The sequence below is a fragment of the Globicephala melas genome, chromosome 13 (assembly GCF_963455315.2).
Source record: "Globicephala melas chromosome 13, mGloMel1.2, whole genome shotgun sequence".
Lineage (NCBI taxonomy): Eukaryota > Metazoa > Chordata > Mammalia > Artiodactyla > Delphinidae > Globicephala > Globicephala melas.
Genome location: NC_083326.1, coordinates 865,436 through 890,289, shown reverse-complemented (window position 1 = coordinate 890,289; position 24,854 = coordinate 865,436).

Here is a 24,854-nt window from a genome sequence, read left to right as displayed (position 1 = left end):
TGGGATGCAGTGAAAGCAGTTCTAAGAGGGAAGTTTATAGCAATAGAAGCCCACCTTACGAAACAGGAAACATCTCGAATAAACAACCTAACCTTGCACCTAAAGCAATGAGAGAAAGAAGAACAAAACCCCCCAAAGTTAGCAGAAGGAAAGAAATCATAAAAATCAGATCAGGAATAAATGAAAAAGAAATGAAGGAAATGATAGCAAAGATGAAAAACTAAAGGCTGGTTCTTTGAAAAGATTAACAAAGTAGATAAACCATTAGCCAGACTCATCAACAATAAAAGGGAGAATACTCAAATCAATAGAATTAGAAATGAAAAAGGAGAAGTAACGACTGACACTGCAGAAATAAAAAAGATCATGAGAGATTACTACAAGCAACTCTATGCCAATAAAATGGACAACCTGGAAGAAATGGACAAACTCTTAGAAATGCATAATGTGCCAAGACTGAATCAGGAAGAAATAGAAAATATAAACAGACCAATCACAAGCACTGAAATTGAAACTGTGATTAAAAATCTTCCAACAAACAAAAGCCCAGGACCAGATGGCTTCACAGGCAAATTCTACCAAACATTTAGAGAAGAGCTAACACCTATCCTTCTCAAACTCTTCCAAAATATAGCAGAGGGAGGAACACTCCCAAATTCATTGTACAAGGCCACCATCACCTTGATACCAAACCCAGACAGGGATGTCACAAAGAAAGAAAACTACAGGCCAATATCACTGATGAACATAGATGCAAAAATCCTCAACAAAATACTAGCAAACAGAATCCAACAGCACATTTAAAGGATCATACACCATGATCAAGCGGGGTTTATTCCAGGAATGCAAGGAGTCTTCAATATATGCAAATCAATCAATGTGATAAACCATATTAACAAATTGAAGGAGAAAATCCATATGGTCATCTCAATAGATGCAGAGAAATCTTTTGACAAAATTCAACACTGATTTATGATAAAAACCCTGCAGAAAGTAGGCATAGAGGGAACTTTCCTCAACAAAATAAAGGCCATATATGACAAGCCCACAGCTAACATCATCCTCAATGGTGAAAAACTGAAAGCATTTCCACTAAGATCAGGAACAAGACAAGGTTGCCCACTCTCACCACTCTTATTCAACATAGTTTTGGAAGTTTTAGCCACAGCAATCAGAGAAGAAAAGGAAATAAAAGGAATCTAACTAGGAAAAGAAAAAATAAATCTGTCACTGTTTGCAGATGACATGATACTATACACAGAGAATCCTGAAGATGCTACCAGAAAACTACTAGAGCTAGTCAATGAAACTGGTTATTTTGCAGGGTCCAAAATTAATGCACAGAAATCTCTGGCATTCCTATATACTAATGATGAAAAATCTGAAAGGGAAAACAAAGAAACACTCCCATTTACCATTGCAACAAAAAGAATAAAATATCTAGGAATAAACCTACCTTAGGAGACAAAAGACCTGTATGCAGAGAACTATAAGACACTGATGAAAGAAATTAAAGATGATACAAATAGATGCAGAGATATACTATGTTCTTGAATTGGAAGAATCAACACTGTAAAAATGACTTTACTGCTCAAAGCAATCTACAGATTCAATGCAATCCCTATCAAACTACCACTGGCATTTATCACAGAACCAGAACAAAAAATTTCACAATTTGTATGGAAACACAAAAGACCCCGAATAGCCAAAGCAATCTTGAGAACGAAAAACGGCACTGGAGGAATCAGGCTCCCTGACTTCAGACTATACTACAAAGCTACAGTAATCAAGAGAGTATGGTACTGGCACTAAAACAGAAAGATAGATCAATGGAACAGGATAGAAAGCCCAGAGGTAAACCCACACACATATGGTCACTTTATCTTTGAGAAAAGAAGCAAGAATGTACAGTGAAGAAAGGACAGCCTCTTCAATAAGTGGTGCTGAGAAAACTGGACAGGTACATGTAAAAGTTTTAGATTAGATCACTCCCTAACACCATACACAAAAATAAGTTCAAAATGGATTAAAGACCTAAAGGTAAGGCCAGAAACTATGAAACTTTTAGAGGAAAACATAGGTAGGACACTCTATGACATAAATCACAGCAAGATCCTTTTTGACCCACCTCCTAGAGAAATGGAAATAAAAACAAAAATAAACAAATGGGACCTAATGAAACTTAAAAGCTTTTGTGCAGCAAAGGAAACCATAAACAAGACCAAAAGACAACCCTCAGAATGGCAGAAAATATTTGCAAATGAAGCAACTGACAAAGGTTTAATTTACAAGCAGCTCATGCAGCTCAGTAACAAAAAAACAAACAACCCAATCCAAAAATGGGCCAAAGACCTAAATAGACATTTCTCCATAGATGATATACAGACTGCCAACAAACACATGAATGGATGCTCAACATCTTAATCATTAGAGAAATGCAAATCAAAACTACAATGAGATATCATCTCAAACCAGTCAGAATGGCCATCATCAAAAAATCTAGAAACAATAAATGCTGGAGAGGGTGTGGAGAAAAGGGAACAGTCTTGCACTGCTGATGGGAATGTGAATTGGTACAGCCACTGTGGAGAACAGTATGGAGGTTCCTTCAAAAACTACAAATAGAACAGCCATATGACCCAGCAATCTCTCTACTGGGCATATACCCTGAGAAAACCATAATTCAAAAAGAGTCATATACCAAAATGTTCATTGCCTCTCTATTTACAATAGCCCAGAGACGGAAACAACCTAAGTGCCCATCATCGGATGAATGGATAAAGAAGATGTGGCACATATACACAATGGAATATTACTCAGCCATAAAAAGAAACGAAATTGAGCTATTTGTAATGAGGTGGATAGACCTAGAGTCTGTCATACAGAGTGAAGTAAGTCAGAAAGAGAAAGACAAATACCGTATGCTAACACATATATATGGAATTTAAGAAAAAAAAATGTCATGAAGAACCTAGCGGTGAGACAGGAAAAAAGACACAGATCAACTAGAGAATGGAATTGAGGATAGGGGGAGGGGGAATGGTGAGCTGTGACAAAGCGAGTGAGAGGCATGGACATATATACACTACCAAACGTAAGGTAGATAGCTAGTGGGAAGCTGCTGCATAGCACAGGGAGCTCAGCTTGATGCTTTGTGACCGTCTGGAGGGGTGGGATAGGGAGAGTGGGAGGGAGGGAGACGCAAGAGGGAAGAGATATGGGAACATATGTATATGTATAACTGATTCACTTTGTTATAAAACAGAAACTAACACGCCGTTGTAAAGCAATTATACCCCAATAAAGGTGTTAAAAATAAATAAATAAATAAATAAACAGAAAGAAAGAAAGAAGAAAGAAAGAAAGATAGAAAGAAAGGAAAGAAAGAAAGAAAGGAAAGAAGGAAGGAAGGAAGGAAGGAAGGAAGGAAGGAAGGAAGGAAGAAAGAAAGATTGATTATAAGGAATGTATGAAGTTGTGGGTATGGAGGCTGACAACTCCCAAGATTTGTAGTCAGCAAGCTGGGTAGACCCAATGGTGTAAGTTTCCATTTAAATATGTAGGCTTGAGACTCAAGAGAGATGATGGTGTAACTGCAGTCCAAATGCTGGTAGGCTGTAGACCCAGGAAGTGCTGATGTTTCAATTTGAGTCCAAAACTGTAAAAAAAACAAAAACCCTAAGAAGTCCCCACTCAATGTGGTTGGGCAGGAGAAAGTTCCCCCTTAGTCATGGAAGGGTAAGTCTTTTTGTTCTTTTCAGGCCTTCAACTGATTGGATGGGGCCCACCTACATTAAGGAGGGCAATATGATTTACTCTGTCTACCCATTCAAATGTTAATCACATCCAGAAACCCACTCATAGACACAATCAAATTACTGTTTGACCAAATATTTGGAAAATCTGTGGCCCAGTCAAGCAAACACAAATAATCAGCCATCACACTGTGGTAAGCTGAATAAGAGCCTCCAAAGATATATGCATCCTAGCCCCTTGAATCTATAAATATTACCTTAAATAAAACAAAGGAAACCTTGCAGATATGATTAACTTAAGGATCTTGCACTGGACAAATTATCATAGATTATCTTGATGGGCCCTCAATGTAGTCACCAGTGTTCTTATGAGGGGGACAGAGTAGAGTATGAGAGTAGAAGTCAATATGACCACTGAAGGAAGACATTATGCTGCAAGATTTTCAGATAGAGGAAGGGGTATGAGCCAAGAAATACAAGGAATGCAACTCTAGAAGCTGTAAAGGCAAAGAAATAGGATTTTCCCCTTGGATCCACTGGAAGGACCATAGCTCTGCCAATACCTTGATTTCAGCCCAGTGAAATGGATTTGGACTTCTTGCTTCCAGAACTATAAGAGAATACATGTATGTTGTTTTAAGCTGCCAAGTTTGTTATAAATTGTTAAAGGAGCAATAGGACATTAATATACTTTATTATATAGAAGCAACAGCAAGTAATACTGTGTATCATTTATAATGTTATTTATTTTATGGAAATATGTTGCATCTTATTTACTGCTCCATCCCCATCCTCTGCCTACCAATTCCTTTCTATCACAGATCAATCTGGATGCCAAGGAAAGAAAGGAAAGGGGATCTTTCTCCTGATTCCTACATAGTTCAGTGATTCAGTCTCTATTAGGGAAAGAATATAAAACTTTCTATTATCCACTCCATTCAAATGATTTATGTCATAGTGTTTTCATTGTTTTACCTTTAAAAATATTATCAATACTATCTAATCATACATATCAGTCAAGGTCCTGGCAGGAAACACAATTTCAACTCTGGTGGCTCATGTGACTGTAAAAGGAATTAATTACTAAAATGTAAATAGAGTTAAGAGAATTGACCTAGAGATTAGAAAAACTTGGAAGCTATTGTCAACTTGGGCCTGAAGGAGCAAGGGGAGAAGCTAGTGTTACCTAGTGCCCTGTGAGAGATAATAGTTGGGGAAGATCTGCTAATTGACATGAGTTGTAATTGCAGAGAGACATGGCTACTGGCTACTACTAGAAAACATGACCCTGAAGAGGCAGAGTGTAGGGAAGACATATAACAACATAGCTCTCTTCCCTTCCTCTGAGCTCCTGCCAAGGCCTCCCATTAGCCAAAATGAACTAAAAGCTAAAGGGCAAGGCAAGGTGGTGGAGTTTGTAAATTTTTCCCTCTTGTGTCTCAAAGAGCAAAGAAGGTTTTTAAAATGCATCTGGTGGTAGTGAAGGGAAGAAAACAGCATAACCTGCATATTATAGAAATATAGAGTGGTAGAATTAAAAGAAAAACAAGTAAAATTGGGTTCAATTTCTTTGTTTTATAGATCAGGACCCAGAGTGTCAGAGAGGTCTTGCCTAAGGTCCTGGTTGAAACTTTTGCTGTACAGATGCAATGCAGACCTTGGACATGCTGAATTATGTCTACATGTGAAGTTGTCTTCTTTTCATTGATCTAATTTCTTACCACAAGTAGTTAAAATCTACCTTCCTTTGTCTCTTGGTCAGCTATTCTTCTGAGACTATCAGAGACCTTGAGGTTTCTGAGGTATTTGGAATCAATAAGATGGTGTTTTATTGAATTATGTGAGGAGGTCTCAAGCCCTGGGGCATAAATTCTCCACTAAGATTGCAGAAAGAAAAGAGCAGTCTATGAAGGATTTTGTAGACACATTCATTGGAAACAAAAACACTTTGCCCACAAATGATTACACAAAGACATGGATACAAAGTGCAAAATTCTAGAAACTCAGATTAATCTAACCCTCAATGATTTGAATGATTTGAAAGATTTGGAAAGTTTTGTTTTATACTGATACAAAAAGCATTAAGATTTCTGAAACTTGAGAAAATCATAGGCTTCACTTATCTGGAATATATTTTAGATATCTCAGCAGAAAAAAACAAATACAAATTTATATCCAGTGGATGTGGACATTCAAGCTAACTGATCCCTTCTCATCAAACACAGGTGCTTTTTGATCCATGCCAGATTTTAGTCTAATCACTTCAATAAAACATTGCCTTACCCTCCTTGAGAGGGAAGAAAGCAGGTATTTCAGAAGATACTGAGAGGCCTTCTGCCATCTTTCATTGTTGATATGGTCTGAAGAGTATGCAGAAGTTATATAAGTCAAGGATCCTGTTTGTGGCAGTTATCAGTCTCCTTGTAATTAAAGAATTCAACATGGCATATTGACATTATTATACCAGTGCTTTATCATCTGTGCTTGTAGGGATGGTCCCAAGAATGGAAGGTTTTATAGTCATAATCAGCTTTAAGATAAAGCAAATTTTTGTACAATTTTAGAAGATTCATAGAGCTTAAGAAGCAAGAATGGATGAGATAAAACATTTAGAGGGCATGGAAAGATGTGAGAGTGAGAGTGAGAAGATGGGTCTGTGAATTCAGAGATGAGAAGCAATGGATAGATGAGAAGGATGAAAAGACCCAATGAGTCTAGTAGGAGTTTTTGAAAGTGATGTGGTAAGAAATAAAGCCAAATGGAAGTTTATGATTTTGGCAGCGACATGTCAAAGGTACTATTAATGGAGATGAGTCCACCAACTGTTTGCTGAAAAGACTAGAGGAGAGAGTGCCAGAAGGGAGGGAGGTCAACTGAGAGCCTGTTACAATAACCACCCTTCATGGCTTAAATACACACAAAAATGAATTGTAAACCCTTAAGCACATGTATGCTTCTATCATCCATATATCACAAAGATCTCATTTTCTTTAAAAGGAGGCAGAAGTCTTCATAATGGAAAGTCCCTCATATTAAACTTACATACTCATTTTTCTCCAATGCTTGGTCAAAGAACAATCCAGGTAGGGAGAAGGGTCTTAATAAATAGCCCCCAGCCTCTTCTTTTGGCTCCACCTTCTCCTAGAGGTTCTCTTATTGTGATTTCTGCTGCTACTGTCTATAACACTTTTCAGGAAGACATTGTTTCTATTCCTGATATTGTTTCTATTCCTGATTTAAAACTAGGCCAAGCAGAGACATATACCCTTTTCTGTCTTCCTATGTTTACAGTTAAGATGAGCTCCAAAATTAGAAACAGGGGAAAGCAAACATAAATATAAACTTGACCCAATACCAAAGACTAACAGAATGAAGACAATTACCCACAGGCAGAAACCAAAGACATCTCTGGATTCAAAATTTACAAGTCCCTGATATACTTCATTTAGTTTTGATATCTTGTCAGAAGGTCAATGTTATACTCTTTCATCATCATTTGACAGAACTATGTTTATTTGACATAAAGAAATGCTCTCATATTTTTTGGCTCTGACAATTCATGGATATCTCCCCTCACCCCATACAAAGAAGAAACCATGATCATGGCAGACCACATGAATCTATACTTAGATTAAAATGATCAAAAACTTAACAACTATACATGGAAATAAAATGAATATTTAGAAAGTAATGGAAAGTTTTTATATTATTACTTCTATTATATTGAGAAATCCAGAGCATAACAGAGTTGAGGACACAATTTAATTCTCATTTTCCTGGCATGTACTCAGAGCTCAATAAATGTTTATAAATTTATGTGCATTGAAGTTCACTGATATCAGTGAGGGAGACTTTTTGAAAAACTTAACACTTGATATCTACAGACCTTGGAGGATGAGTAGCATTCAGATTGGTGGAGAGTTGAGAGGGAGGCAACGTGGGCATGGTGGGAATGATGTTTGAATTATTTGGAGCAGTTACATGGGGAAAAGAATATGTCCTGGGGAGCATAGGGACACTCACTGAACATTTATGGAAATATTTATTATGTTAACTTAGGATAGGTCTAGGGAAATAGAATATAAAATGGCAAAGTGATTATGGATTAGTTGTATATAGTCGCTGACCCAATTTGTTAAATGTTTGGGTTTTTGATGGTCTACACCTTCTCTTGTCTCCATTTTTGCTTTCAGCAAGCAACTATGGGAAGGGTCATCTCTGCCAGTGGGAATCTCCCAGGATGAGATTCCTCCAAGCTCATTTCAAATGACTCTGTCATTCTCTCTAGCCAATTTTCCTTTTGACCTTAATAGTCCCTGGTTTCCATCTCATGACCTCCCACATCTTAGATGAAGGGCTCTGACAACTTGATTTGGATTCAGCCTCCTCTCTGTTCTCACAGTAAATTTTCTGTCAGAGATATGTTGGGAATCCGCCAAGTCTTCTTGTGCTTGAGCATTGCCCTGCTGCCAAATAACTCTGCTCAAAGCCATCTCTTCTTGCAGGCAACAAGCAACAGGCACTCCTCTGGAAGGGTGTTATTCTCCATTCATGAAATGTGCTTTATCCAGCTGTCACACAACCAGCCACTATCATTCAGGCAGGTACATTTTTCTGAGGAAGCTTTGAATGGAGGAAACAGGAGGCCTAGTAAGTGAGTCATTTGTTCTATGTGTCTCTCCAAGGCACATAAGCTGCCTGCTTTGCATAGCTTGGACCACAGAACTTATCATCGTAGGGAGAGTGGTCTGGATTTTTTTACCTACAGATATGAAATGCTTCTGTTCCTAAATAGTAGCACTCAAAACTACCCTATATCTGGATTTTTCTGTCATTATGACTATTTTTGCCTGAACCCCACCATTGCCTAGTTATCCATTATTGAATGAACGATTTCACCACAATATAGTTTAATTTCTCAAAGCAAATAACAAAATTTGCACTGTCCCCTTCATAAGGTTCTTAGAAGCATGAAATATGTTCACAGAGGCTAAAGTGCTCTGCAAGCTATGTGTTGATAGTTTTTCAATGCAGATGTTCCCTAGGTTGAACAGGTAAGGTTGTTACCTGTAGAATTAGTAATGTAATATACACATTAAATACATCACTTACTTGACTGCAAAAACTTAAATAGCAGAATATTAGACTAAAAGATGTCTTATTTTTTCCTCTAACACTAGTAATTGATAATTTAATGAGTTTTTCCTTCCATAGAGAGAACATGTCCATAACTAAGTGTGAGACTCAGAGTTTGTCCTGATTACCCTGCTTCTCCACCTAAATACCGATTTTACTGACAGCTTCAGAAAATATTCATGAGATTTGTTGAATACCTAGTCTGTGAAGTGTTGTGTTCATGCTGTGAGTACCATAGTGAATAAGACATATCCAGACCATTCCATCAAACATCAGTGTAATTGTTTGGGGGAAGTCCTGTTGTAATCTCCTAAATGTACTTTATTTTTCCTCTATTACCTCCAGTACCTCACAGATTCTAGATACAAAGCAGAGACAATTGATCAATGAATCAATCAATTGAAAGTTCTGACATCTCTGCAAATGCCAGACTCTCCATAGCAGGCTAGGCTTCTCAGATACATCAACCCAGGGAGAAGATGAGTAGAAGTTAATACTGATTGTATGCAGATTGAATAGTGGTCTAATTGTGTTACGGTAAGTTTGAATGCAGATCTAATTAGTTTGTATGACTGTAGAATACAGAAACTATATCATAGCTGCACATTTATTTTTATGAAATCAGTTAGCAGCAAATGAAGCCCATTGAAATGAATAGAAACTAATTGAAAGTAATAGGTAATTACCTGAACATATATTGCCAGTAAATTAAATTAATTGAAGGTAATTGAAAGTGACTGGAATTAATAAAAGTAATGGAAACAAATTGCACTTAATTGAAATTTATTGAAATTGAATTAAACTCAATAACTCAAAGTCTATTAAATGTAATAGATTCTAATTGATATTAATTATAGACAATGCCGAATAATAACAGACCATTCTTCAAGGCTTCCAACTGCATTTGCACCATACTATTGTCTTTAATATGTAAAAATAACTTCTAAGAAAAAATGTATTCACAGGAATAAAATCTTGCTTTGGAATTTTAGATTTCTCTGTGGAGTAGCTGAATTAGAAGAATTTGATTCTGATAACAGAGCTTCCTCTGAAGACTTAGGGAGATAAAAATGGCTTTACTTCTTTTAGGAAGGAAAATTTTATTAGAGTTTAATTAGAACATTTTATCTGTTAAAACATTAACTTTGCTCTGATAAATACTCTTGCAGTACATGTTACATTCAGCATCTGCCATCTTTATAGTTGTGTTGTCAGATCCCTTTATTTATTTTTTTCTTTCTTTTTCTCTCCCTCTATTACAAAGGATCCAAAAAACTCCAAGGGTTTTCATAACATGTATTGGAGGATACAAAGACTTGCATTTTCAGCTTCTTCTTCCTCAGCTTTGGGCATTCAGGGGAAAAAAATTCCCTTGCATTTTCTGTTGTGGAATTATATCAGCTGGATCCCTCCACTTTAGTGACAGTGACAGTTCATGCATGCATTTGGTGATGTTTACATTCTTCATGTTTTCACCAACCTTGATGCTTACTGAATGACACTTTTGGGGTAAAAAGTAATTTTCTCTCAAAAGAACTGCATCAAATTTATTTTACATGAAATATTTATTAAATGGTTAGAGAACTGTAAATGAAGCTCACCATGTGGAGTGGGAATAAATGCCAAATCATTTGGCTTACCTCAGGAGAAGCCCAGAATTCAGTATGTAAAGCAGTGATTCTCATACTAGCCATGTATCAGAAGCATCTATGTGACATGTTGAAAGCACTCTAGACAGAGGAAGGGCCCATGCATCAGTATTGTTTTCAAATCTCCAGGTGAATATGAAGCAAAGCCAGGGAGAACCACTAGGCTAAATGCAGGTTTGTCTTAGACTCCTTTTGTCTTAGCCTGTTCCTTCTGCCCATGTTTACTTTTCCTCAATCCTGGAGGATTTGGGCCATTTCCTCATCCTTCTTTGGTTTAAAAATTGCTTTTGGAGATTTGATTAATTTCAAGGTATAAGAAGAAGCTTATAAAAATCTAGACTACATTTACTCTCAAAGGAAATTGAACACAGATCAAAATTTGATGAGAAATTTAGGCATGAACAAGTAGGATGAGATAAAAGTTCCAGGGCCCTGGAAATCTTTGATAGATCCCTGGTCAGATACATGATGACTTCACTGACTATAGGATTACAGTCATTACAACTCATGCTGAGGAAGTAATACTGGCTCCTCAGTAAAGCACTTGTAATTTCATAAGGCTTTCTCTTACGGTAGGGGAACAACAACGCATACTTTAACAATATATGTGTATGATTTAACCAGTATCTCTTTGTTTTCTCAAAATCATAAATATTCAAAATCTTTAACCTGCCGGTACAAATGTATACATTTTAATATAAACAATTCATTGGAACATTGGGTACAAAGTCATAACAGGATTTTATCTGGGTGCCTGCTTAAGCTTGAAACATCTAACTTACAAGATGTTGTCTAATCCTTAGTTAGTATAATTACAATGAAAATTTTAACACTTAATTACCACCAACATTCAAGTTTGCATATATATTTAACAAAGCAAAAGAATAGGACCTCAAACCAAAAGTAAATTCATCAATAAACTAGGCCAGATGTTAACAAAGGTAATACATATTCAAATATTTAGAAATCACATGAATGGACGAGTGATTATCCTTGATGTTTATGTTACAATGAGATCCTCCTCTCTCTTATAATTTCTCAACGATCAATGAAGAAGTATGGTTGGATGCATTTCTTACCTTCTCTCCTGGTTCTTGGAATGCAGAAAATTATTTTCTGGTTCTTGAGTCTTAAGAAGCAGTATCCTAGAGGAGATTATATTTTGATTTGTATTTTCAGAGGACTCTGGCTTCTAGAAGTGTGGAATTTCCTAACTTCTAGTGCTCTTCCCTGTGGGGAAGCAGCTGGAGGTTGCCTCAGGGGAAAAAAGACCTAATATAGACATGTTTGGTTTCTTTCTGTATTAACTCTCATTATTGATCAGGTTAGAAAGGGAGAATTTTAGTTTATTTTAACATATATTATACTTTTGGTCATTTTTTAAATCAAGCAATTTATGTAAAATTTTTGTTCCTTGGTTATTGTCCTCATATTATTTGTATGATTAAATTATATTCTGCCTTTATATATGAAAATGTTGCATGCTATTTTAATTCCAATTACATAAGGAAGGTTTGTTCTAAAATTTGGTTAGTTTTGCTTTAGTCTTATCTTGAGATGATCTAGGACTTCTTTCTGACCTTTTTTCCCATTATCCTGTTAAGGAAGAGTTAGATGCTGGGCTAAATACAATAGATAGTTGTGATGGATAGATGACAGATAGATAGATAGATTGATTGATTTTCAAAGAAATAAGAATATGCATTTATCCCTGAGAACACCAAATAACCAACATTTCAATGAAATTTAAGAATATCAGCATAAGTTTTCATAGGGATGAAATAGAAGATCCCTTGTATTAAGCTGAGACCACAAAGGGCATAGTCAAGATGGCAGACTAGGAGGACAAAGAATTTGCATCTCCACACAACTAGGGCACCTACCAGGCACTGGTGGGGGAACTCAGACATCTAAGGGGATGGGAGGAGCCCCCAGCAACCAGGTAGGACATGGGAGTAGGGAGGGGAGAAGTGGAGGCAGGTTGGACTGGCATCCCTGAGGAGCAGCTGGAGGAGGGGAAGGGATCCCTCTCTTGGAGAGGGAAAGGGGGAGACCGTTGGGGATGCAGAGGATCAAAAGGGAGTTTGGCCAGTGTTTCCCCTGCCCACTTGGGCCTCTGAGAGCCTGCTGAGATCCTGTGCCTTATCTTTTGCCCATAGAGGCTCCCTACAGCTATGCAGGTCCTGAGGGAGTGGGAGGAAGGGAAGGGGGAGCAAAAGTAGAGGCTGGGCCTATGGGACCAGCACCCCTGAGGGGTGGCTGGGGGAGGAGAGCAGTTCCTACACATGGCAGGACAGGTGTAGGAGTCCAGCAAGAACAGGGGAGACACTTAGGGGGGCAGAGGAATGGAAGGGAGTGTGGTTAGTGCTTTCCCTGCCCACTTCAGCACTGGGGAGCCTGTTGGGTTCCCAGGCCTAGTTCTTTGCCCTCCCTGCTGCCATGCAGAGCCCAAGCCCCCACCCAGCATCCCCACCCAGGGCCCTACCTCTACACACAGCAATTGGAGACCCCATCTGAGACCCGCTCCAACAGCGTTGGGTTTAAACCCCAACCACACACCCTCACCCAAGGCCTTACCTCCAAACTCCAGAACTCCACACTCCAGAGGTCCCCTCTGATTGTGCTGTCTCTCCCCTTCCATGGAAATCTTAAACCTAGGCCCTACCCCACACTTGAATATCACCCCCTCCTAGGTCTCTCCCCACCTTAAACCCCATCCCTGCCTAAGTTCCACCTTTTGCTTAAGCTCCACCCCACCATATCCAAGGCCTTTTATGGTCATTTTTTGTTTTATTCTTCTAGGTTGGGATTCTGTTTTACCTTTTTATTGATCTATTTATATTTTTATTTTATCTAATAAATCTTTTATTTGTCTAATTTTAATTTATTTTTCATAGTTTATTATTGTTCTGCTCCTTTGGGCTTGTTCCCTTTTTTTTTATCGTCTTTCTTTTTGCTGTTGTGGGTTTGATTTACCTTGTTGTTGTTCCAATTATATTTTTATTCTTTGTTATTGTACTACTCCATTTTTTCTTTTCTTTTGCTGTGCTACACAGCTTGCATGATTTTGTTTCCCACACTGGGTGTTGGGCCTGAGTTCCTGTGGTAGGAGCACCAAGTCCAAACAACTGGACTAAGAACCTCAAACCTCAGGGAATATTAATTGGAGTGAGGCCTCCTGGAGGTTCTCATCTCAGCACCAAGACCCGGCTCTACACAACTGCCTACAAACTCCAGTGCTGGACACCTCAGGCCAAAGGACCAGTAAGATGGGAATACAGCCCCAACCATCAAAAAAAAAAAAATTATATGACAAAAAAATTGAAGCTCACATCAAGAAACAAGAAAAAACTCAGATAAACAATCTAACCTTACAACTAAAGCAACTAGAAAAAGAAAAACAAAGAAAACACAATGTTAGTTGAAAGGAAGACATCATAAAGATCAGAGCAGAAATAAATGAAATAGAAATGAAAAAAAACCAATAGCAAATATCAGTAAAACTAAAAGTTGGTTCTTTGAGAAGATAAAAAAAGTGATAAACCTTTAGCAAGACTTATCAAGAAAAAAAGGGAGAGGACTCAAATCAATAAAATTAGAAATGAAAAAGGAGGGATTACATCTAACACCACAGAAAAACAAAGGATCATAAGAGACTACTATAAGCAACTATATGTCAATAAAATGGACAACCTGGAAAAAATGGGCAAATTCTTCGAAAGGTACAACTTTTCAAGATTGAACCAGGAAAAATTAGAAAATATAAACCAACCAATCACAGGTAATGAAATTGAAACTGTAATTAAAAATATTACAACAAACAAAACTCCAGGACCAGATGGCTTCACAGGCGAATTCTATCAAACATTCAGAGAAGAGCTAACACCTATCTTTTTCAAACTCTTACAAAATATAGCACAGGGAGGAACACTCCTAAAGGCACCATCACCCTGATACCAAAGCCAGACAAAGATGTCACACAAAAAAGAAAACTGCAGACCAATATCACTGATGAACATAGATGCAAAAATCCTCAACAAAATACTAGCAAACAGAATCCAACAGCACATTAAAAAGATCATACACCATGATCAAGTGGGATTTATCCCAGGAATGCAAGGATTCTTCAATATAAGCAAAACAATCAATCTGATACATCATATTAAAAATTAAAGCATAAAAAACATATGATTATCTCAATAAATGCAGAAAAAGCTTTTCAAAAATTTCAACACCCATTTATAATAAAAACTATCCAGAAAGTGAGCATAGAGGGAAACTACTTCAACATAATAAAAGCCATATATGACAAACACACAAAAAACATCATTCTCAATGGTGAAAAACTGAAAGCATTTCCTCTAAGATCAGGAACAAGACAAGGATGACCACTCTTCCCACTATTATTCAACATAATATTGGAAGTCTAGCCACGGCAATCAGAGAAGAAAAAGAAATAAGAGTAATACAAATTGGAAAAGAAGAAGTAAAACTGTCACTGTTTGCAGATGACATGATACTGTACATAGAAAATCCTAAAGATACCACCAGAAAACTTCTAAACATAATCAATGAATTTGGTAAAGTTGTAGTACATAAAATTAATGCACAGAAATCACTTGCATTCCTATACACTAACAGTGAAAGATCAGAAAGAGAAATTCAGGAAACAGTCCTGTTTACCATCACAACAAAATGAATAAAATACCTAGGAATAAACCTACCTATGGAGGCAAAAGACCTGTTTTCTGAAAACTATAAAACACTGATGAAAGAAATCAAAGGTGATATAAACAGATGGAAAGATATACTATGCTCCTGGATTGGAAGAATCAGTATTGTGCAAATGACTATAATACCCAAAGTAATCTACAGGTTCAATGTAATCCTTATCAAATGACCAATGGCAGAAGAAAACAGAGCAGTTACCGAGGCCTTCAATATGGCAGAGGGGTAAGGTGTGGAGATCACCTTCCTCCCCAAAAATACATCAGAAATACATCTACATGTGGAACAACTCCTACAGAACACCTATAGAACACTGGCAGAAGACCCCAGACTTCCCAAAAGGCAAGAAACTCCCCATGTACCTGGGTAGGGCAAAAGAAAAAAAACTGACATAAAAGAATAGGAACAGGACCTCACCTCTGGGAGAGAGCTGTGAAGGAGGAAAAGTTTCCACACACTAGGAAGACCCTTCACTGGTGGAGACAGGGGGTGGGGGAGGGGAAGCTTCTGAGCCACAGAGGAGAGCACAGCAGTAGGGGTGCAAAGGGCAAAGCAGGGAGATTCCCGCACAGAGGATCAGTGCCAACCCACTCTCACCAGCCCGAGAGATTTGTCTGCTTACCTGTCAGGGCAGGTGGAGTCTGGGAGCTGAGGCTCTTGCTTCTGAGGTCAGATACCAAGGAGAGAACTGGTATTGGCTGTGTGAACACAGCCTGAAGGGGGTTAATGCACCACAGCTAGCAGGGAGGGAGTCCAGGAAAATGTCTGTACCTGCCTAAGAGGCAAGAGACCATTGCTTCAGGGTGTGTAAGGAGAGGGGATTCAGGTTACTGCCTAAACAAGTTCCAGAGATGGGCCCAAGCCAAGGCTATCAGCACGGACCCCGGAGACGGGCATGAAATGCTAAGACAGCTGCTGCAGCCACCAAGAAGCCTGTGTGCAAGCACAGGTCACCATCCACACCTCCCCACTCAGGAGCCTGTGAGCCCACCACTGCCAGGGTCCTCTAGTCCAGGAACAACTTCCCCCGGAGAATGAACGGCATGCCTCAGGCTAGTGCAAGGTCATGCCAGCCTCTGCTGCCACAGGCTCACCCCACATTCCATACCTCTCCCTCCCTTTGGCCTGAGTGAGCCAGAGCCCCCTAATCAGCTGCTCCTTTAACCCTGTCCTGTCTGTGTGAAGAAAAGACATCCTCAGGCAACCTACATGCATAGGTGGGGCCAAATCCAAAGGTGAAACCCTGGAGTGGGCGAACAAAGGTGAGAAAGGGAAATTTCTCCATGCAGCCTCAGGATCCGCAGAAAAAATATCAACAATCAACCTGATGTACACAGCATCTCTGGAATATCTGAATAGAGAATGAATCATCCCAAAATTGAGGTGGTGGACTTTGGGAGAAACTGTAGATTTGAGGTTTGCTTTCTGCATCTAATTTGTTTTTGGTCCTATGTTTATCTTAGCTTAGTATTTAGAGTTTAGTATCACTGGTAGATTTGTTTATTGATTTGATTGCTCTCTTCCTTTTTTTAAAAAAATAATATATATATATATATTTTCTTTTTCTCTTTTTGTGAGTTTGTATATTTAAGCTTCTTTGTGGAATTTTGTGTGTATAGTTTTGCTTTTACCATTTGTCCTAGGGTAGTGTCTGTCTGGTTTTTTTTGTTTGTTTGGGGTTTTTTAAGTATAGTTTTTAGTGCTTGTTATCATTGCTGGATTTGTTTTTTGGTTTGGTTGCTCTCTTTTTCCTTTCTTTCTTTTTTTTATTACTTCTTACATTTTAAATATTTTTTTATTTTAATAACATTTTTATTTTATTTTTCTTTCTTTCTTTTTTACTCCATTTTATTCTGAGCCATGTTGCTGACAGGGTCTTTTGGCTCAGGCTGGGGGTTTGACATGTGCCTCTAAGGTGGGAGAGCCGAGTTCAGGACATGGGTCCAACAGACATATCCCAGGTCCACATAATATCAAATGACAAAAGTTCTCCCAGAGATCTCAGTCTCAATGCCAAGACCCAGCTCCACTCAATAACCAGCAAGGTTAAGTGCTGGACACCCTATGCCAAACAACTAGCAACACAAGGAACACAACCCCACCCATTGGCAGGGAGGCTGCCTAAAATTGTAGTAAGGTCTCAGACACCCCAAAACACATTACCGGATGCAGTCCTGCTAACCAGAAAGACAAGATCCAGCCTCATCCACCAAAACACAGGTAAGAGTCCCCTCCACCAGGAAGCATACACAACCCACTGAAACAAATTTAGCCCCTGGGGGCACACACCAAAAACAACAGGAACTACGAACCTGCAGCCTGTGAAAAGGAGACCCCAAACACAGTAAGTTAAGCAAAATTAGAAGACAGAGAACACACAGTAGATGAATGAGCAAGGTAAAAACCCACCAGAGGAAACAAATGAATAGGAAATACACAGTCTACCTGAAAAAGAATTCAGAGTAATGACAGTAAAGATGATCCAAAATCTTAGAAATAGAATGGAGAAAATAAAAGAAATGTTTAAAAAGGACTTAGAAGACCTAAAGAATAAACAAACAATGATGAACAATAAAATAAATGAAATTTAAAATTCTCTAGAGGGAATCAATAGCAGAAAAACTGAGGCAGAAGAATGGATAAGTCACATGGAAGATCAATCAGTGGAAATAAATACCACAGAAGCAGAATAAAGAATGAAAAGAATTGAGGACAGTTTCAGAGACATCTGGGACAACATTAAATGCACCAACACTCAAATTATAGGGGTCCCAGAAGGAGAAGAGAAAAAGAAAGGGACTGAGAAAATATTTGAAGATATTATAGTTGAAAACTTCCCGAATATGGGAAAGAAAATAGTCAGTCTAGTCCAGGAAGTGCACAGCCCCATACAGGAAAAATCCAAGGAGAAGCACGCCAAGACACATATTAACCAAACTATCAAAAATTAAATAAAAAGAAAAAAATATTAAAAAGAGCAAGGGAAGAACAAATAACATACAAGGGAATCCCTATAATGTTAAGAGCTGATCTTTCAGCAGAAACTCTGCAAGTCATAAGGGAGTGTCAGGAAATATTTAAAGTAATGAAAGTGAAAAACCTAAAACCAAGATTATTCTACCCAGCAAGGATCTCATTCAGAGTCAATGGAGAAATTAAAACCTTTACAGACAAGCAAAAGCTAAGAGAATTCAGCACCAGCAAACCACCTTTGCAACAAATGCTAAAGGAACTTCTCTAGGCAGGAAAAAAAAGAGAAGGAAAAGACCTACAACAAAAAACACAAAACAATTGAGAAAATGGTAATAGGAACATATAAATTGATAATTACCTTAAATGTAAATGGATTAATTGCTCCGCGAAAAGCCATAGACTGGCTGAATGGATACAAAAACAATACCCATATATATGCTGTCTACAAGAGACATACTTTAGATCAAGGGACACATACAGACTGAAAGTCTATGTGGAAAAAGATATCACATGCAAATGGAAATAAAAAGAAAGTTGGAGTAGCAATTCTCATATCAGACAAAATAGGCTTTCAAATAATGACTATTATAAGACACAAAGAAGGACACTATATAATGATCAAGGGATCAATCCAAGAAGATATAACAGTTGTAAATATTTATACACCCAACATAGGAGCACCTCAATACATGAGACAAATGCTAAAAGCCATAAAGGGGGAAATAGACATTAACACAATCAGAGTAGGGAACTTTAACACAAAACTTCACCAATGGACAGATCATCCAAAATGAAAACAAATAAGGAAACACAAGCTTTAATGATACATTAAACAAGATCGACTTAATTGATATTTATAGGACATTCCATCCAAAACAAACAGAATACATTTTCTTCTCAAATGCTCAGGGAAGATTCTTCTGGAGAGATCATATCTTGGGTCATAAATCAAGCCTTGGTAAATTTAAGAAAACTGAAATTGTATCAAGGGTATTTTTCGACCACAACACTATGAGACTAGATATCAATTATAGGAAAAAATCTATAAAAAATACAAACACATGGAGGTTAAACTAACCAAGAGGTCACTGAAGAAATCAAAGAGGAAATCAAAACATACCTAAAAACAAATGACAACAAAAACACGATGACCCCAAACCTATGGGATGCAGCAAAAGCAGTTCTAAGAGGGAAGTTTATAGCAATATAATCCTACCTCAAGAAACAAGAAAAATCTCATAAAACAACCTAACCTTACACCTAAAGCAATTAGAGAAAGAAGAAGAAAATCTGGAAAGTTAGCAGATGGAAAGAATAATAAAGATAAGATCAGAAATAAATGAAAAAGAAATAAAGGAAACTATAGCAAAAATCAATAAGACTACAAGCTGGTTCTTTGAGAAGATGAAAAATTGATAAACCATTACCCAGACTCATCAAAAAAAAAAAAAAGAGGAGAGGGCTTCCCTGGTGGCGCAGTGGTTGAGAGTCCACCTGCCGATGCAGGGGATACGGGTTCATGCCCCGGTCCGGGGAGATCCCACATGCCACAGAGTGGCTGGGTCCGTGAGCCATGGCCGCTGAGCCTGTGCGTCCAGAGCCTGTGCTCCACAACGGGAGAGGCCACAACAGTGAGAGACCCACGTATCACAAAAAAAAAAGAAAGAAAGAAAAAAAAAGAGGAGAAAACTCAGATCAATAGAATTAAAAATGAAAAAGGAGAAGTAACAGCTGACACTGCAGAAAAACATAGAATCATAAGAGATTACTACAAGCAACTCTATGCCAATAAAATGGACAACCTGGAAGAAATGGACAAACTCTTAGAAATGCACAAACTTCTGAGACAGAACCAGGAAGAAATAGAAAATATGAACAGACCAATCAAAAGCACTAAAATTGAAACTGTGATTAAAAATATTCGAACAAACAAAAGCCCAGGACCAGATGGCTTCACAGCCGAATTCTATCAAATACTTAGAGAAGAGCTAACACCTATCCTTCTCAAACTCTTCCAAAATATAGCAGAGGGAGGAACACTCCCAAACTCATTCTACAGGCCACCATCACCCTGATCCCAAAACCAGACAAAGACGTCACAAAGAAAGAAAACTACCGGCCAATATCACTGATGAACATAGATGCAAAAATCCTCAAGAAAATGATAGCAAACAGAATCCAACAGCACATTAAAAGGATCATACACCATGATCGAGTGAGGTTTATCCCAGGAACACAAGGATTCTTCAATCTATGCAAATCAATCAACGTGATACATCATGTTAGCAAATTGAAGGAGAAAAAGCATACGATCGTCTCAATAGATGCAGACAAAGCTTTTGACAAAATTCAACACATATTTATGATAAAAACCCTGCAGAAAGTAGGCATAGAGGGAACTTTCCTCAACATAATAAAGGCCATATATTACAAACCCACTGCCAGCATCATCCTCAATGGTGGAAAACTGAAAATATTTTCACTAAAATCAGAAACAAGACAAAGTTGCCCACTCTCACCTCTATTATTCAACATAGTTTTGGAACTTTTAGCCACGGCAATCAGAGAAGAAAAAGAAATAAAAGTAATCCAAATTGGAAAAGAAGAAGTAAAGCTGTCACTGTTTGCAGATGACATGATACTATACATAATCCTAAAGATGCTACCAGAAAACTACTAGAGCTAATCAATGAATTTGGTAAAGTAGCAGGATACAAAATTAATGCACAGATATCTCTTGAATTCCTATACTGATGGTAAAAAACCTGAAAGTGAAATTAAGAAAACACTCCCATTTACCATTGCAACAAAAAGAATAAAAATTTATCTAAGAATAAACCAACCTAAGGAGACAAAAACCTGTATGCAGAAAATTATAAGACACAGATGAAAGAAATTAAAGATGTTACAAATAGATGGAGAGATAAACCATGCTCTTGGATTGGAAGAATCAACATTGTGAAAATGACCATACTGCCCATGCAATCGACAAATTCAATGCAACCCTTATCAAACTACCACTGGCATTTTTCACAGAACGAGAACAAAAAATTTTACAATTTATATGGAAACAAAAAAGACCCACAATATCCAAAGCTACCTTGAGAAAGAAAAATGGAGTTAGAGGAATCAGGGTCCCTGACTTCAGACTATACTAGAAAGCTACAGTAATCAAGACAATATGGTACTGACACAAAAACAGAAATATAGATCAATGGAACAGGATAGAAAGCCCAGAGAAAAACCCACAAACATATTGTCACCATATCTTTGGTAAAGGAGGCAAGAATATACAGGGGAGAAAAGACTGCCTCTTCAATAAGTGGTTCTGGGAAAACTGGACAGCTACATATAAAAGAATGAAATTAGAACACTCCCTAACACCATACACAAAAATAAACTCAAAATGAATTAAAGACCTAAATGTAAGTCCAGAAACTATCAAATTCTTAGAGGAAAACATAGGCAGGACACTCTATGACATAAATCACAGCAAGATCCTTTTTGATCTACCTCATAGAGAGATGGAAATGAAAACAAAAATAAACAAATAAGACCTAATGAAACTTAAAAGCTTCTGCAGAGAAATGGAAACTATAAACAAGATGAAAAGACAACCCTCAGAATGGGAGAAAATATTTACAAATGAAGCAACTAACAAAGGATTAATCTCCAAAATTTACAAGCAGCTCATGCAGCTCAATAACAAAAAAAAAACAAACACCCCAATCCAAAAATAGGCAGAAGACCTAAATAGACATTTCTCCAAAGAAGATATAGATTGCCAACAAACACATGAAAAGATGCTCACAATCACTAATCATTAGAGAAATGCAAATCAAATCTACATTGAGGTATCACCTCAACCAGTCTGAGTGACTTCCTTCAAAACATCTACTAACAATAAATGCTGGAGAGAGTGCAGAGAAAAGTGAACCCTCTTGCACTGTTGGTGGGAATGTAAATTTATACAGCCACTATGGAGAACAGTATGGAGGTTCCTTGAAAAACTGAAAATAGAACTACCATACGATCCAGCAATCTCATTACCTGACATATACCCTGCAAAAACCATAATTCAAAAAGGGTCATGTATCACAATGTTCATTGCAGCTCTATTTACAATAGTCAGGGCATGGATGCAACCTAAGTGTTCATCAACAGATGAATGGATAAAGAAGATGTGGCACATATATACATTGGAATATAACTCAGCCATACAAAAAAATGAAATTGAGTTATTTGTAGTTAGGTGGATGGACCTAGAGACTGTTGTACAGAGTGAAGTAAGTCAGAAAGAGAAAAACAAATATGATATGCTAACACATATATATGGAATCTAAAAAAAAAAAAAAAAGTTCTGAAGACCCTAGGGGCAGGACAGGAATAAAGACGCAGATGTAGAGAATGGGCTTGAGGACACAGGAATGGTAAGGGTACACTGGGATGAAGTGAGAGAGTGGCATGGACATATATACACTATCAAATGTAAAGAGATAGCTAGTGGGAAGCAGCTGCATAGCACAGGGAGATCAGCTTGGTGCTTTGTGACCACCTAGAGGGGTGGGATTGGGAGGACTGCATGGAGATGCCAGAGGGAGGAGATTTGGGGATATATGTATATGTATAGCTGATTCACTTTGTTATAAAGCGGAAACTAACACACCATTGTAAAGCAATTATACTCCAATAAAGATGTTAAAACAAATACCAATGGCATTCTTCACAGAATTAAAACAAAAAAATTTACAATTTGTATGGAAACACAAAAGACCCTGAATAGCCAAAGCAATCTTGAGAAAGACAGAGAGAGCTAGAAGAATCAGGCTCCCTGTCTTCAGACTATACTACAAAGCAACAGTAATCAAGGCAGTATGGTACTGATGCAAAAACAGAAATAGAGATCAATGGAACAGGATAGAAAGCCCAGAGATAAACCCACACACATATGGTCACCTTATCTTTGACAAAGGTGGCAAGAATATACAATGGAGAAAAGACAGCCTTGTCAATAGGTCATGATGCAAAACTATAGCTACACGTAAAAGAATGAATTTACAGCAGTCCCTAACACCGTACACAAAAATAAACTCAAAATGGATTAAAAACATAAATGTAAGCTCAGGCAGTATAAAATTCTTAGAAGAAAGCACAGAGAGAACACTCTTTGCCGTAAACCACATCAAGATGTTTTTTGATCCACCTCCTAGAGTAATGAGAATAAAAATAAACAAATGGGACCTAATGAAACTTAAAAGCTTTTGCACTAACAATGGAAACCATAAGCAAACAAAACAAAAAGACAACTCTCCAAATGGGAGAAAATATTTGCAAAGAAAGCAACTGACAAAGGATTAATCTCCAAAATATGCAAGCAGCTCATGCAGCTCCATATCAGAAAAAGCAAACAATCCAATCAAAAAATGGGCAGAAGACCTAGGTTGACATTTCTCCAAAGAAGACATACAGAAGGTCAACAAATACATGAAAAGATGCCTAACATCACTAATAATTAGAGAAAGGCAAATCAAAACCACAATGAGGTATCAACTCACACCAGTTAGAATGACCATCATCAAAACATCTACAAAAATTAAATGCTGGAGAGGGTGTGGAGAAAAGGGAACACTCCTGCACTGTTTTTGGGAATGTAAATTGATACAGCCACTCTGGAGAACATTATTGAGGTTCCTTAAAATCTAATAACAGAACTAGCATATGACCCAGCAATCTTACTACTGGGCATATACCCTGAGAAACCATAATTCAAGATATATATGTACCACGATGTTCTTTGCAGCACTATTTACAATATCCAGGACTTGGAAGCAACCTAAATGTTCATCAACAGATGAATAGATAAAGAAGATATGGTACATGTATACAACGGAGTATTACTCAGTCCTAAAAAGAATGAAACTGAATTATTTGTAGTAAGGTTGATGGACCTAGAGTCTGTCATACAGAGTGAAGTAAGTCCAAAAGAGAAAATCAAATACCGTATGCTAACACATATACATGGAATCTAAAATAGTGATACTGATGAACATAGTGGCAGAGCAGGAATAAAGGTACAGACATTGAGAACAGACTTGAGGAAACCGGAGAGGGAGGAGGGGAAGTTGGGATGAAGTGAGAGAGTAGCACTGACATATTTATATATAAATATAAATATTTATATATTTATATTGACACATATATATGTCAATGCTAGTGTAAAATGTAAAATGGATGGGTACTGGGAAGCTGCTGCATAGCACAGGGAGATGAACTTGATGCTTCTTGATGACCTAGAGCGATAGGGAGGGTGGGAGCGAGGTTCGAGAAGGAGGGGATATGGGGTTATATGTATACATAACTGATTCACTTTGTTGTACAGCAGTAACTAAAACAACATTGTAAAGAAATTATACTCCAATAAAGATGTAAAAAAAAAAAAGCATGACACCAGAATCAGCCATAAAATAAAAAAAGATGAAAACTGTTTCAATATACAATAAGTATGCAAATTAAAAAAAACTAAAGCTGAGATCATCAATGGCCACACCCTCATTGTAAGAGTGAATAGGAAATAAATCTTAGAGATAAGCATCTTCATATTTCTCATAAAACT